This window comes from Centroberyx gerrardi, chromosome 8 (assembly GCF_048128805.1).
Source record: "Centroberyx gerrardi isolate f3 chromosome 8, fCenGer3.hap1.cur.20231027, whole genome shotgun sequence".
NCBI lineage: Eukaryota > Metazoa > Chordata > Actinopteri > Beryciformes > Berycidae > Centroberyx > Centroberyx gerrardi.
The window spans coordinates 26,942,147-26,958,492 of NC_136004.1; positions in this window are offsets into that span (position 1 = coordinate 26,942,147).

Genomic DNA, 16,346 nt, shown 5'->3' on the forward strand with positions numbered 1-16,346 from the left:
CTGAATGTCTGCCAGGAGAGCTGGAGTTCAGAGACAATGACAGATTGATGATGCTTGTATCCTGTAATTCCATGGCCCCCAAACTTTACAGTGATTAGGCTTGTGTAAAAGAGACAATACAGATATACGGTGCACTCCTAAATGTGATGATATATGAATCATTGTTTGAGCGTGGGCCCCGTCTTCAAATGTGCTTTGTCAGCGTGAGCTCGGATGTTTGTTGCATCTGTTGTCGTGAAGCCGCAGCGGATGCGAGGCTAGTTGGAGAGTAGCGCTGAGGATTGTTTGCTGGTGTTCACATCAGCTTTACTCACGCTGCTGAGGCACAACTGGTGACACATCTCAAGCTAACAAAGTTCATTCCGGTGTGTATCCAAAAAGTTAAGCTAGGAAGAGTGGATATCAGAATACTTTGTCAAACCTGCAGCAGAAAAGGCTCATTCAGCAGGTGTCATTCCACATATTGCCACCTCCCCTTGATTTGTTTTTTGGACAAACTTGATGTTTACTTCAAGGCCTCTCAAGGGGCCCGCCAGAGAGGTAAACAGCGCTGTTACGATATCTTATTCTTTTTCATTTGACAAGTCAGAATAAAATCCTGCTTTCCTGGGTGTTCTCTTGTGCACACATTTCCAAAAACTTTTACATGAAACTATTCGTTCATAAATGGGAATTAATGGATGTTATTTTCCACACAATTGAACCTATTGAGCAGAAATATCGGAATCTTAATTTGAGTATCACTGGTGTTATTATTTCTTCTCTAGCATATGTCAAGATGAAAAATGATCTAAATTAGTAGGTTTAATTGGTCTGCTGTCTTGAGAATTTCCATTTTCTTTTTGGCCACTATAGTCTACCTTCTTCACCATTCCCTACAAGAAACTGATCCCTCTTTACGTTACTTGTCAAAGTTCATAGTGTATTAAGTTCAATGTCTGCAAACTGTCTAACATAATTGGTCTCAGAGAGGAAGGAGCGATGCAGCAGTGTTGTTTCGGAAGTGGCCATACACTTCTGTAAAATGGAGGTCACTCATGTTACAGCGAGTGAGAAAAATAAAGTTGCTGTTTGGTTTACAAATGGTGGAGCCTAGCTACATCTGAGTTGTTTGTCAGTGTATTTCCACTGGGTCCTATGTTAGATCTTAGCTGCATTTTGAAGGTGTGGGTCATGGGAAATGTAATTTTCCTCAGCAGATGGTCTCATCTGGCTTATCACAGTTTGCTACCTTGACATGGATCTTTCTCTCCATCTCTCTCTCTCTCTCTTTTCCTTCCTCCAGCTCTCTCTCGGCGTTTCATGGCATCCTGGAAGATGAGCCAGAACATCTCAATCAAACGTGCGTTGTTGTTTTTTTTTTATCTTACCTGCTCATTTATTGCCTGCCTGTTAGGACAAATCTCACAGTCTATCCATCAATTATATGAACTTATAGCTTTGACTAGTGTGACTCCCTCTGTTTTCTCTGCCTGAAAACAACTTGCCTGTTGATGGGGGAAATACTGTGAAGCCTAGATGCTGTGTAGTGTGCGTGGGTGTTGCATTACACTCTATATTTCAGTTAACAGTTATCAGCATTGCATCCCCCACCCTCCCTCTCCACACACACACACACACTACCACCACCACAGCCTGTAGCCATGGAAACCCAGCTGCTCCATGACCCCTCCCATGGTAATACCTTATTAAAGTGAAATTTTGTAATTTAATGTAATGGAATAGCTGTAATTGGATTAGTATACTATTACATCCATTACCCTTATCTTCACAGCTCTCCCTGAAATCTCTTAAATATTCCACTCACTGATGTACTTTCTAACACTGGTGGGTCCCTTAGCACAGCAAATGCAAGCATTTTAGACAAGAAGATCATTCAAACGTTCATAGAAAGATATGCTCCAACCATTAAAAGCACTGATAGCGCCCTGCTATATATTACTGCCCTCAGAAGAAAACCCTTTATCTCACAAAATAGAATTAAGAAAAAGTTTTATTTTCAGATTGGCGACTACGCCTTTTTGAAAATACATAAAGGCTTCTGAATGGCTTTTATGGGCCCTGGGGGCAGAAATCGCACGCAGCACATGAAGGACCTTGTCATCTTTTCAAGTCAAGCAAAAAAGAAAAAGAAAACTTTAAAAAAATGAAAAGCGCCAAAAATGGTGCTGGCATTTGCATTTAACACCCACAATTTGAGGACGCTGTTACATAATTAGAAATTGTCACCTACCATTTTTAGCACTCAAGAGTGAATTATATATAATAAAAGACATTTTTTAACATTATCAGGGGCTGTTAGCAGATCTCGAGCACTTCTCGCTATATATCTGCTAATGATATTCATTCACACTGAGCATGCCACATTACAGCGTTTCCCAGCCTGCCACCTGCAGCAGCTGCCTGCTCCTCCAGCTCTGCCATGTTCCTGTGGCTGATTCCAGCTGCCTGCTGGAGGAATTAAGGGGGAGATTTGGAGGGCCCAGGCAGATGTAACAGCTGAGTTGACATTAGCCTGCGCGGGACAACATGCTGCTCAGATAGAGAGGAATGCTCTGCACTGGTAACTGGAAGGCTTAAGGATGTTGCCTGCTTCATTATGTCCCAGACAAGCTTTCTAACCCGCTAGCCAAAGTATATTTTCTGCCCACTGCCTGCGCGTATTTTAGGGCATGGAGATAGAAGGTTGGTTTGTCCAGGCGTGAAAACCCGCTAGACCTGCAAATTTTGGCTACCTGGGTCGACCCCAAGAAGAATAGCTGTCACTTTAGTGGCAGCTAACAGGGATCCGAATAAATTTAATCCTGGGTAACTTGGATTGTAGGAGAAACCTTCCCAAAATGTCTGAGAGATGTTGGATCCCCATCGCCGTGTCAAAATCTGAAGACAAATCACACATATAGTATATTACCCAACTGAGAAATAAGCTTCAAAGTCAATATAGTGACATTTAATCAACTATTTAATACTTGCAGGCAGGTCTCAGGGCTATGCTTTATGTTAAGGAAATGACTGACATATTCTGTCTGGGATGAGGATCTGCTGTCCGTGTGGATTGCCCATTCTGTCTTATTCATTCCAGCAGCAAGTGCCCCAGCGCTGCAAAATTAGGTGGACAGGTCTGAGCGTACATTCATGGTGAGCAAATGAAATGATTTGATATTCCACATACTGCAAGACGCGTTGGCTACATGTGTAAAATTACTGCAAATGCCCCAGTGAGTGTTATTCATCCTACCTGCAAGTTGTCCAATTCTGCAGTTTAGTCATGAGTGTGCCGATGCAAACACTCAGATAAAAATGAAGCCATCCACTCTTTATCTATCCTCTCTCTTTTTCCCATAACCGATGTACTTATTTTCTGTGTCCATGCAAGGGCAAATTTTAATGCACCAAGTTCACCGATACATCTGAATAGAAAAATTAAATATTTATCAAGGTTGAGGGGGCCCTATGTCTCAATGCGAGGATGCTAGAGAATTAAATTTGTTCCAGTTTATGGACTCAAAAATGTTTTTCTCTTTCAGCTCTTCTGGGAGTACGAACAGAACATTGCGAGCCCCCACCTACGCTCCATTAAAATTTAAACGATCAAACATAGTTGTATTAATTTTTATCCCACATGACTTCACATACGTGGTAGAATGGCAAGCGCATAAATGAATAGATGACCATTGAGGCTGCACGGAGACCTTCGATTTCTTTTGAATAATCGCTCACATTCACTTAGACCGCATTATTGTCTTTATTTAGGCTTTACATTCTGTAGCAACTGACATAATCTAGTGTAGCAGACGCACAGGGACCCGAGCGCCGCTGCTATCTTGACAGATGAACGGCCGCCAACAACAAGGCTCCCGTTCAAGCGGTTGTCAGCGGTTGGCTTTAGAGTGTTTATGCGATACAGTAGAATCACAGTAGGTTTGTTACATAATGCATTGGCACCGCGACACTTTCATGCTTTCTTGCGCACACAAAGATGAGATCTCCGGTACATGACAGCATCTGCAGCAAACTCTTTCTATGATTATGTAGAGTTATTATTTATCATTATTTAGTTATTTGTAGAGTATACACAAACACAAACACACACACTCACACACACATACAGCTTTGATTGACTTTGAAGCAAAGTAATGTCTTCTATATGCCAGATGTGATTACCATACCTTAAAACCTGCTTAAGGAACTTAAAGTCACAATGAAACTGCATTTCTAGAGCATCTTACTTCCTTAATGTGATGCATTTCCTGTTGAAATAAGAATTGAACAGAATAGAATAGAAAACTTGGATGTCCTCATTGAGGCAATTTGTTTTGCAGCTTAAACACAGTTACAGCAGACAACACTTATTTCAGCATTCAGCACACAGTAATATCACATCGTAAAAATGGAACCTATTAAAATAAAATGCACACTGTGCAGTAATAATAGAGTTCCAGTGCTTTGTTGTCATCAACCCTTAGGTGACATGCACATATCAAGATAAAGTACATACTGTAAAGTACATACAATATGACATATATGTCCGGATAAAGTGCATACTATGAAGTGCACACCCCATAATGTAGCATCATATTTAACAGCGGAACAGTTCAAAACATCATGAGTTAAATCGGTTAGCTGCTGGTTGGACAGAGCAGCGCCCGGAGGTCAGGATAGGATATTGGGGCAGGACATAATGCAGGAAGGGAGCATTCAAAAGTGTAAACCAATGGGATAGAATGAGCGAAAAAGGCAAAAAAGTGATTTTTCATTTCAGTGTGACTTTAAAGGTGCATTAAGTAATCTGTGACTTCTGTCGCCCTCTACTGGCAACCAGTAGGAATGACAACATCATTGACAAGTCATCATCAACAGCCTCCACCACCCAACCCGTCTCCATCCCTTGAGGGACGGTGGCCTGTAATTGACATAAATAAAGTCACATTTTCCCAATAGAGAGACGAGTAAGCTAATTAAATTAAGTAAGCTAATTAAAGCAGAGATCCCACAGAAACTAGTGAAGATGCAATGGATCACGATGCAAAATACTATAATAAAAATAATAGGCTTGAGAACGAAATGTCGTGTGATGTTGTCGTTCGATCGTAGCACCGTGCTCCGTCTTGGAGCAGTTGAAAATAAGATTGGGAGTGTCTTGAAATGCCAATGAGCGGGGAGTTTTTGTTCTAAAGCAGGATGGGTTTTGAAAGCCAGAAATCTCAGCACCTGGCTGAGTAATCGTTGAGTCACTGGTATTATTTAATTACCCTATCCACTCCCAGCAGATATATTATGGTCATTTTGTGCTATGGGGCAGTACAAATCTTACTTACTGCCCCTTTAAATGGATTGATATGGTTTCTAAGAAGTCTATCTGATTTGTGAAGAACTGGAGGTCAATTCTCTCCATCCAAAAACTGCAACATCAGTGTTTGTTTTATATTGGAAATATAATGTGGTTGCATTTGAGAGGCTAAAGGCCACATTTCTGGGAAAAAAATGCACATACTGAGAGGTTCTAAACCCTATATAGAACGATTCAAGTATTATTTTGTGACAGCTGGTTTTCAGCCATGTTGAGTTGCACTGGCATTGCTAACAAATGCTAACAACACAGATGCAAGTGATTTTTAGAGGGACTGAAAGCACTTCCAATTTGTGATAAATCAGACATGCTTTCTAAAAATCTGATCTATCCCTGTAATTATTTGTCAATCCCTATTATATACAAAGTACTATAAACCCTCATCACACAGATCCTCAAACACAACATCCCAATAAGAGACCTTGTAAGTTGACAAAAAGACAGGAATCAGAGATTGCAGTTGTTGCATAATCATCCCCACCAGAGTGAGGTTTAATCACAGTAACTGCACAACAAAAAACATCCATGTTGTCCTCCACTTTCTTTTCTCCCTTTTCCCTAGCAAATATATTTTTAACACATGATTTATTCACTTCACAAAGAAAAAAAATAACTCTTGTAATATTAATTTTGCCTGCCTGTCAGCGTTGGTGATTGTGGCTGTATTGGCTCGGTGTCTGTGGCCGTGGCCCTGACCTTAACTACGCTGTTTGGTGGATTAATCTGCTGGCAGGTCATGTCTCTGCCTTCCCTTTAGCTGCAGCGACATGGTGTTAACGATGCGTCAGGCCGGCCGGCTCTGTCACCATTTCTTTGGGCTATATTGCGATGATTCACATGAGTGAGCCATTAGGAAATGGATGTTTTCACGACCCTGTGAGGAGGAGAGCGAGTGGGTTGAAAGTGCAGGATTTCTGAAAGGCAGGCGCCCTAATAGCCCACACTCTGTGTGCATGTGTGTGTGTGTGTGTACCCGTGTAGTCTTGGGAATGAGATTTGGAAAAGGGGGGCAGGGATAGGGCTGCTTATATTTGACTTTCAATTTGTACTCAAACACATCAACAGATCCATCCTCTCAAATGTCTTTAGACTCCTATTTGTGACTCATTAAAAAGTTCATTTCAAAAGCTATCTTTAGTGTGACTTGTAAAAAAAGAAATCCATTTGGTGTGAATAAGACAACAAAGGCAGTTATGGGGGTGGTGATGCCTCACTTTGCGTGGATAAAGCCTCAGACAAGGATTCAATTCTCTGTGTCTTGTTTGGACACCCCTGTTAGGCACTCAGCCTGTTAAGAGCTCTGCAAAAACATGAGAAACACTTAGGCCTTGCGAGGGGGATCTGTTGTTTACAAAATGCCTGGGCTTTTAAGGATGCCGAGTGTTTTTCCCTTTGACTCAGAAAAGCTTTGAAAAAAAAAAAACATGTCCAAGGAGCTAAGAGCCCCGCTCTCTGATCTCCTCCTCTTAAATGCTTAAAAGGGCATCTTTAGCTCATTGTGTTTAATTCATTACAGCCTGCCTTTATGGAGACTTTACCAGCGTTTTCCACCTCTTTCTTCCGCTGCCTCATGGCAGTGGCTGGCTGGGCCGGCAGCCACAGTGCAGCCGGCGAATTCACAGTCAGGTCCACATCTCTTGGCTGGTTTCCCCCCCACAGAGAGCTGAGGTTTGCCGTGAGGCTGACCCATCATACACTCGAGGGGAAGCGGCGGGGCCAAGGAGTTTATAAAAGTCCACATGGGAGATGCCTTGGGGAAATTAACCCCACACACACACACACACACTCCTCCGTCGTTTTGTACACGGTGCCTTCCCTCTCTTTCCCTCCACTGTCCACACTGTAAAGGCGTGGCCATGGCTCCCTCAGGGACCCATTTCCCTTCTATAAAGCCTATTGCTATGGAAATTGTGTGTAATTTCAGGGGCCGTTAACGGTTGGAGTGCGGGCGTGCATATAGAGCGCCGCTATCATCACACTGGAGTAGCAGAGAACCCAGGGCGGAATCTCATATCCGTGGCTCCTTTGCCAGTCTTTGCCCCTACAACATGATATGCATCACCTGGTGTTGGCTGAATAAGGAATGGACAGGCTGCGGAGAGGGGAGTGAGGGAGGGAGGGCAGCAGAGATGAGAGAGGTGGACAGATTGAGAGGGGAAATTGAGGAGGAGGGAATGGCACTCAGTGGGGGTGTGTGTGTGTGTGTGTCAGAGAGAGAGAGAGAGAGAGAGAGAGGGGGAGAGTGTTTAAAGAAAGAGAAAAGATTGGAATAGTATATGAGAAGGATAGAACCACTAGAAGAAGAAGTGAAAGGGATAGTGTGAGAGAATCTGAGGAGAGAGAAGCCCGAATCAATATTTATACTGTGAGGCGAGACAATTCTGAAGCAGTAATTAAATTGGTGTGTCATATTTCATTCCATTACTGGGCCATGCTTGCATGCAAATGATCCAAAATGCCTCCTTTTCAAGTGGATTTCATTTCCTTTATGACAGTGAATTTCATAGAGCCAGGCAGAGAAAAATAAAATACTACCTCAGTATTCATGAGCCTATTGTTAGGAACTTGGGGACCATTCAGCTCCAATCCAAGGGGGGGCACAATACAAATCCCTCTCGGAGGCAGCCAGCTCCTCTGTAAACCGTTTTACAGTGAAACTAGGCGCAGGGGTGGGGAAGCAAATCAATCTCATTTGAATAATGATTAGTGAAACGAGGCAACACTGTGACTGATTGGAAACACGGTCTGATTCCCAACACCACCTCCCCCCCCCCCTCCCCTGTCTGGAGTCATGGGGAATGAATAAATCATATCAAAAGTAAATCTTAAATTGGAACTCTGCCTATGCAGATATTTTGTGTAAGATGAAGGTGCCATCAAACACTCGGCGGTTACGTACCCCCCGTCGTTTTCAAGAGTATAATGGGTCGCAATTTGAATATGTACAGTCTAGTACTGTATTGGTTAGTTAGCTTACACAGAAACTCGGATGGATGACTCTGGAAGGTGACCGCCCCTCTGTAAATCCTGCCACCAGTGTTTACAGTAAGTATTAGTTTCAGGTGCTGCCTCCCTATTACAGTGCTCTGCACTTCTGACAAATGGAATTTCGGGGAGAACAACAAAACACAGCTGTGCTCTGTGTAGCCAATTAAAAGTTTCCCTTCCACCTCTTTGCCTTTCAGTATTGGGTGTTCTTTTCCAGTCTCAGCCCCTCTGCGCAAGAAAGGAAGAGAGGATCAAAGGACGGCGGAGAGTATCCAGAGCACAGAATCAGTGATTTTTTTTAAGAAACCAAAATCGTGCCTTACCTTTTCAGCTGTTATCTAGCACAGTCTGTGTCTGGTTGGGGCGGAGGGAGAGGGGGGATTGCCCCCAATCTGGGAATGTAAGTAGAGAGGCTAAATGGCAAGAGATGGAACATTTCTGGAGCGGTGCCATGTTGGCAGCAACACACGTTCTGCCAATGGCATCTGAAGTGCTGCCAATGGTAAACGCTGCATTAACGTCTATAGTAGCGGAAGGAACAACAGCTGGTTGTGCTGTGTGTTCCTGTGCCAACGCCCATAGGGAAAAGGGTATATAGTTGGCAGATATGATGTGTGCTTCTGAAAGTTACTCAAATGTGCATGTTTGTGTGTGCTCCGACATGCGTGTCCTACATGCACATATTGACAGTGCTTTGCTGAAACCCTGTATAAAACCCAACAGTCCAAACAGACATCTTTTTAGGAATTGAGAATCTCTGGCTGATTCTATCATTGACACCCATGCAATTTTGACATTTAACAGTATTAGGCTATTAAATGCTTACTGTGAATTACTGTGAAATAAAGTATTAGGGAAAATACATTATGAGGGGGAAACTGGACATGTGTCACTGCAAGACGAAACCCAGAATGACTAGACAAACATTCAGGAGGAAGAGAAATGTATTTGCACAGATCAAGAGAACGGGCATACACTCTGCACCGTGTCAAATGACGCTCCCGACATATTGCAAGCTGTTAGCATAGTCAAAAAGGAGGTCAGAAAAAAAATCAATCCGGGTAACATCACCAGTGCACCGAGGGATAATCACTCCGCTGGTGTCGACAAGCTGATAAAACTTCATGCACGACTTCTCACTTTGTCAGGAGCGGCCAGCCGGAAGAATGGCATATCTACTTATTATTCGGAGGACCATACGGGAGGCCGCACAGCTGCCAGACGCAGGAGCCCGCGGTGGCCCCCGGGCGGCCCCTCCGCTGTCTGCCGGGCCACAGCTGGGACGAGCGTGTGGCCCGTTCACCCACCGTGGCACCGGGCGCAAACACAACAGCTTCATCCCCCCTGGAACAAACTCCTTTCAGATCCAGCCCAACAAGACTGTTCATTCATCCACTTTGTTCTTACTCCTCGTCCCGCGAATTCCTTTCCGGGGCCATGAGGGACCGGAGCCTGTCCCAGCACACACTGGGCAGAAGACAGGGAAGCTACTCAGGGCTAATATAGATCGACAGACAATCACTCACACTCACACCTAGAGGCAATTTAGAGTATCCAATCTGCCTGACTTGCATGTCTTTGGAATATGGGAGGAAACCCACAGGAATACGGGGAGAACAAGCAAACTCCACACAAAAAGGGGCGGGGCCGGGCATCAAACCCCGGTCCCTCTTTCTGTGGGGCGACAGCTGTAGCCATTGAGCCAATATGACTATAAAACCCCAATATCTTGGCATGTTTTTATGCACATTTCTACAGATCAACTCTAGATGGCACTGGAGACCCAGTGGACTCTTTCCCCAGTGTGTGTGAATGTGTGTGTAGGTGTGTGTGTGTGAATGTGTGTAGGTGTGTGTGTGTGTGTGCGACTGTGTGCATGCACGCACGTCTGTGTCTGCATCTGTGTGCATGCCTCCCAGATTCAATTATTCATCATTTCCAGTGCAAATATGGTTTGGCTTTTTTTTTTTTATGTCTCTTCTTTTTTTTGTGTTTTTTTTTCAGTTTTGTTTATTATTTATTATGCTGAGGCTCACGATGTTTGGGTAGAATAGAAAGCTGGGTAGCAATAATGTCACTGCGTGGGTGTCATAATTATGTTCTGATACAGACACACAGAAAAGGTATTGGCCATGTGTTGCAGTACCCAGTGCTGCCGAGTCAGACACATTTATTTACCTTGTGTCTTGTCACTGATAGCTAGCGTGTGCAGACTACACTATTTCACCATTAATCTAAAGACATGATTCTCAAATACTATCTCTCTCTCTCTCTCCCTGGGCCCGGGATAGCCATCTGTCAATATATCCTCCGATGTGTTCCCACAGCCCGCCATGGTAATGATACTGTTTCGTCTGAGCTGCTCTCTCCGTTCGTTTTTCCTTTAAGGGAAAATTTCACATGTGAAGAATTATTCATAATGACTTATTGACTGTGGAGAGAGACTTTCTATCTATGTTATATTCATGAGTCACTCAGCACCCATGGTAAATACGTTTATCGATCATCAAGGCCCGCCGTGGATCTTCAGGGCACACGCAGCGATTGATGATGCTTTCCCAAACACAACATCAAGGATATTTCTCACCCTGAACCCTGATTTCTGAAACTGAACCGCCAAGTAAGGTAGAAGCCCGACGCACATGTGAAAGCATACATGAGGCAACTTCGTACAGTGGCGGCTCCGAACGGCAGCGTGAGGTAAAAGTTTGAAAAATTTGAACTTCAATACCCGGAAATCCTGTAACATGATGTCAGTAAACTGCACACAACACCAACCTGGCCCAGTCTGTAATCGTTTTATACAAAAGGAAACCAAAAAGACGAGAAGGGAGCGCTTCTTTGCTGCTGTTTAGGAGTTTGTATTTTGTAAAGTTTTGATTCGTCACGTCCTATGGGTGGAGAAATGTCCATACCTGATACCAGAATTTCATTTGGGCAAATAAGGGCGAAACTACAGGTTCACAATAAGGGGAGATGAGATGCTCTTCTCTGTTGCAGAGGCTGACAAGATGGGTGTGTTTCTACATTAAAAAAAAAATCTTGCCTCACCAAACAAACTGCACTGAAAACAGTCTCATAAAAACTCGGAAGCTGTCCCTTTCCAGACAAACCCTCACACATACAGTACAAACACATACGCACGCGCTATAGCTGAGTCGGCTGCTCAAATCGCTGAAAAGATAAGGTGTTGAAGGTGCTAGTCTGCCAACTCAAGGAGAAGTAAAAGCGGGGCCCTGTGCCTGTTTTTTCCCCCTGTAACTCTCCGCCCGCTGCCAGGCAGATACATGACCCCGCCGGAGCCGCGGGGACAGAGGGAGACGGAGAAGATGGCAGCCGGCCAAGGAAATGTAAGTCCTCTCCGTTTTTTTTGGTCATGGTTGGCGTCACTACATGGAGGCTGGAGATAAGATGGGAGCCAGGATTTTGCTTAAGACTAAAAAAAAAAAAAAAGGGAGGGATCGAGGGAGAGGCGGACGACGACCGGAGAGGGAGAGGTAAGGAAAAGGGGAGGAGAGAGAGGCAGATAAGGGAGGGGAGAGAGAGAGAGGGAAAGAGAGCAGGGGAAAAAAGCAAAACAAACACAGAGAGAGATAGATTTGGGAGGAAGAGGAGATAAAGCAGAGGGAGGGGACTGTAGGGATGGAGAGAGAGAGGCAGGGAAGAGAGAGAGAGAGAGAGAGAAGAGGAAAAAGCCAGACACATAGAGCATGTTTAAGCTGGCTGCTCTGTTTAAACAGACAGAGGATTTTGGTCAAAGACAAGAGACTCTCTCCTTGAAAATACAGTTTTTTTCCCCCCCGACTGAAAGTCACACGTTTCCAATCTTTCCCATTACTCACATATTGATGAAGCACTACCATTTCATATTCTGTTATGATTAATCATGCATTGGAATACTTCACACCCAATCTTTTCTCCCTTTTTTTTTTTAATGCTCTATTTGTCATAATGACATCTCGGAAAGTAAGAGATAAGTAATGTTTTGATATCAGACACGCTCTCAATCCTGGCACATTTATAAATATCTAATGCGTGAAATGACAGCTTTTTTATGCAAGATTGCACCTTCCCGCTTTGCACTTGTTTTTCTTTTTTTTTTAAAGCTGAAGGAAAATTAAGGGACCGATTTGAAATATTCCCTCCTCGCCTATATGGAACGGGGAAATAGAAGAAAGAGATTAGGAGACGACTTTAGAGCAGAGAGTTGAGGAAAAGGTTGCATCGCTGAGTCATTCTCGCCCAGGACCCGGTGGGACGGAGAATTTCAATGAAGATGAGACAGAAGATCTCACCGAGGAAGCTCCCAGCCAGACTCTCTGTACAGAAGGGTTTACTTTGAATCATGCTCATTACAAAATCACACTTAACATTTTTTTCGAGCATTAGGCAGAATTTTTCCCTGGAAATTTGAAGCGGGGAGTCCTGCTTAAAATGAAAAGTGCCTTCCGGAATAAAAAAAAAAAAAATTCCATGGTGAAAGTGTTGCAGCCTTGGAGGTGGAAATATTTCAAAGGGGGAGTACCACTGTATTCAGGTTTGAAATGTGTCATCCCGTTGCCCCTAGGAGGGTTCAGTCTGTATTAGTGAACATTCGGTGCTGTCTCCCATAGGCAGAAACAAGAGAGAAGAGTTTGTTTCCCCCCCCCCCGTTATCATTGTTAATGGAGCAGCTCCAGGCTGTACATCGATATGACATTGCAGATTACAGTTTCAGTTCTCTGGTTTCAGGCTTTGGAGAGAAAGTTTTGCCAAAACCCCACTTGAACTTTCCAAGGCCATGAGAACCATACACAAATTCTTAAAATGAGCGTCGTTTCCCTTTAAGACGGTTCTCGCACGGAGTAAAAAAAAACGGATTCTTTAAAGCTCTGTTTTCGGAGAGTGCAAAGTAACAGCAGTGCCGCTTGTTGAGGCATGCGGAGGGCGAATAAAAGCACTGACAATACTCACAATGCCGCTGACAGTCATCAATGTACCCAGACACTATAGCATCACTGTTCACACCCTGTTCTGCCACCCTGGGATGCATTACAGCATTGACAGGAGGTGTCATATCCTCCCACCTCCCCTCTGTGGGGGTCCAGGCATCTCTGGCGCGCCTGTATATGCCATGGAGAAGAACAGTGGGATTCCTCCAGGGACGAAAAAAAAAACAGCGGAGAGCTCTGCATGTCTGCTATATGTTTGACGTCTTTTGTCCCGGCTCGATGGATTTGGGAGGTTTCATGGCATGTGTGTGTTTGACAGAGATGGGTTTCCATTTGAGTCAGTGTGTGTACGTATCTGTCCTCTGCAGCTTCATCAATGTATGCTTATCTGTCTATATTTCCTTCATTTCCTTCATTTCGATAAGTATTGCAGTTAATGTCGTTATATCTCATCTACAGAAAAAAACGCCTGTATAGCTTTAATGCCACGTTCTCATCATATCGGATTAACTGTAGATACAAGCTACTGACCGGGAAAAACCATTCACATCAGCTTCCTAGCGGTAATTACAAGCAGGACATGTGGGAATTTTTTTTTTGGCTCGGATATCTCCCAGTGGGCGTCACAAATTGCGGAAGTGTGTCAACATAGCAGGGAACCCACCAATGTCAGCAGTCCAAGGTAATGAGGATTAGAATGATCAGTTAATACAATCAGCTCTACTTATGGAAAGCGAGCGATATCTGCTGCTGCAGTTCATATATGGCTGATTATAAAGTAATTAACCTTACAATTGCCATATTGGATTTTGGCCTTCCGAGTTAAACATGTGAAGATGTCATCCTATACTGCTTGTTCCGATATATCGGACCAACGCACTTATTACTGGAAGAATCACACGATTTCTATTGCAAACAGAATGCTAAATCTCTTGCACACAAGCTCACCGTATCGTAGATGATTGATCCATCGTTGTTCATTCAGTATATCATTCAGTATATCATTCATTATTAATTGCAGTTTTGTTAGTTGTTGTGTTGTTGAATGTCTGTGGACAAGCACAACTTGACGTTAGACAAGACCCCGAGGCAAGACAGAGCCTCACTTTTAAACTCAGATGATGGGCTTGTCAGCTCGGCCTGTCCCTGCCTCCCATCTACCTCCCGTCATCCTAGCATGCCTATCTGTCTGCATTTCCTTCTTTTGTTTATTTGGTGGAAAAACAATACAATAAGTATTGCAGATAGTATCATTATACCTCACCTACCAAAATATGGCTACATAGCTCTAATGATATATCGGAGCAACACACTTATTACTGGAAGAATCACACAATTTCTAATGCAAGCAGAATACTAAATGTCTTACAATTTAACCACATCATAGACACACTTGCCCCATCATTGCCTATGTTATATGCACACAATAATGCGACTATTGCCAATACTGCTAGTAAGGCAATAGTCTGATTAAGACATTTACATGATTCCCCATAATAAACCCATTTACATAAGCATGCTTATTTTGATTATCCAGAGAAAATTGTGGGAATTTATTCTCTTCATTGCTTTCTAAGGAATGCAAACATGTTCAGTTGTTCTGACAGATCCACCCTCCTTAAGTTTTTCTGACCTTTTGTAAAAATGTCACCTTTTACAGTGCTTGTGCTCATCTAAAAACCACATTGATATAGCCTAATCATGTATGGTGTTTACATGGGTCCTTACTTGCATTATTGCCTTAATGGCATTATAATCACATTTCTGTTGTGCATGTAAACATGATATTGTTCCTTCAGCATGTTATTTATTATTAATTCCACTGCGGTTAGTTGTTGTGTGTTCGAATGTCTGTGTGTACAAGCACAACTTGACGTTAGACAAGACCCCGAGGCAAGAAGGAGCCTCCCTCGCATGCCTGGATGATGGGCCTGTCAGCTTGGCCTGTCCCTACATCCGTACCTGCGGATCCCACCTTCCTTGTGCTGCCTCCCATCATCCTTCTCCTTTGAAGTCTCTAGCAGGAAAGCTCAGCACCTGGTCTACACTGCACGGACAGGGGGCCTGGGGCCTTGTGGTCTGGGGGCTGGGGGCCTGTCACTCCAGACCTCCCTGACAGAGAGGGGGGGGGGTGAGCAGGGGCAAGCCGCTGCCAGGATCACTGACTCACCGACTGCTGGCTTGGAGTGAGCAGCCTGGTGTGGGAGTAGATCTCCCCTGTGTCCGGGGTCTCTCTCCGTCTCTTCTCTCACTCGTCTCAGCTGCGTAATGAGCATTGCTGGCTGGGAGAGCGGAGGAGAGAAAGGGAGAGCGAGGCAGAGACAGAGAGCCAATGCGATTGTGTGTGTGCATGTGTCTCTGTGAGCGATTGCTGATTGCTTGAATATAAATGGGATGTGCTCATTCACCTAAATCAAGGCCACATGCTTGGACCCGGAGTAAAGTGCTCCGAGTGCAATGAAGCATTGTACTGTATCTGCCACTCAGCTCGGGAAATACAGCCGGGCACTCGCCTTGCCCTACATGAAATACCTGGGGTAACCTTCAAAGAGTCTATTACTTAAAACCGGCTTCATGAGTGACCCGATTTTAAAGGATTTTGTTATTTTGCCTTGTACATTTTGCCTCATTACCTTTATCTCACCTGTATTTTGCAATATTTTTAAGCCATTTTCTATTACGTGGCTTTGTTTTTATACATTTCGGGCAAGAACCCTTAATGACAGGTCACGGGTTGCTCGGTTGCAACGAGTTGCTAAAAACCTTGGATGTGCCAAATAAGTGTTTTTCAGTTGGCAATCTACGGCAAGCACTGGCTAACCTGAATCAATCCCTTTAATGGGCGAAATTAAAGTTTACACCTTTCAGTTCTAACACAATTTGCAAGGTTGCTGCTGAGCAAATTGAACACTTTATTTCTGGGAACTTGCCAACCCTTATCAAAGTAAAAAAAAAAAAGTACAAGGAAACTGTTTTTTGCAAATAAACTGCTCGCCGCTCAGTTTACACTGAGGTATTACGGCTTTGTATTGACAAGGATGAGTTGTCAATAGCACATTTCAAACTGAATCGTTTCA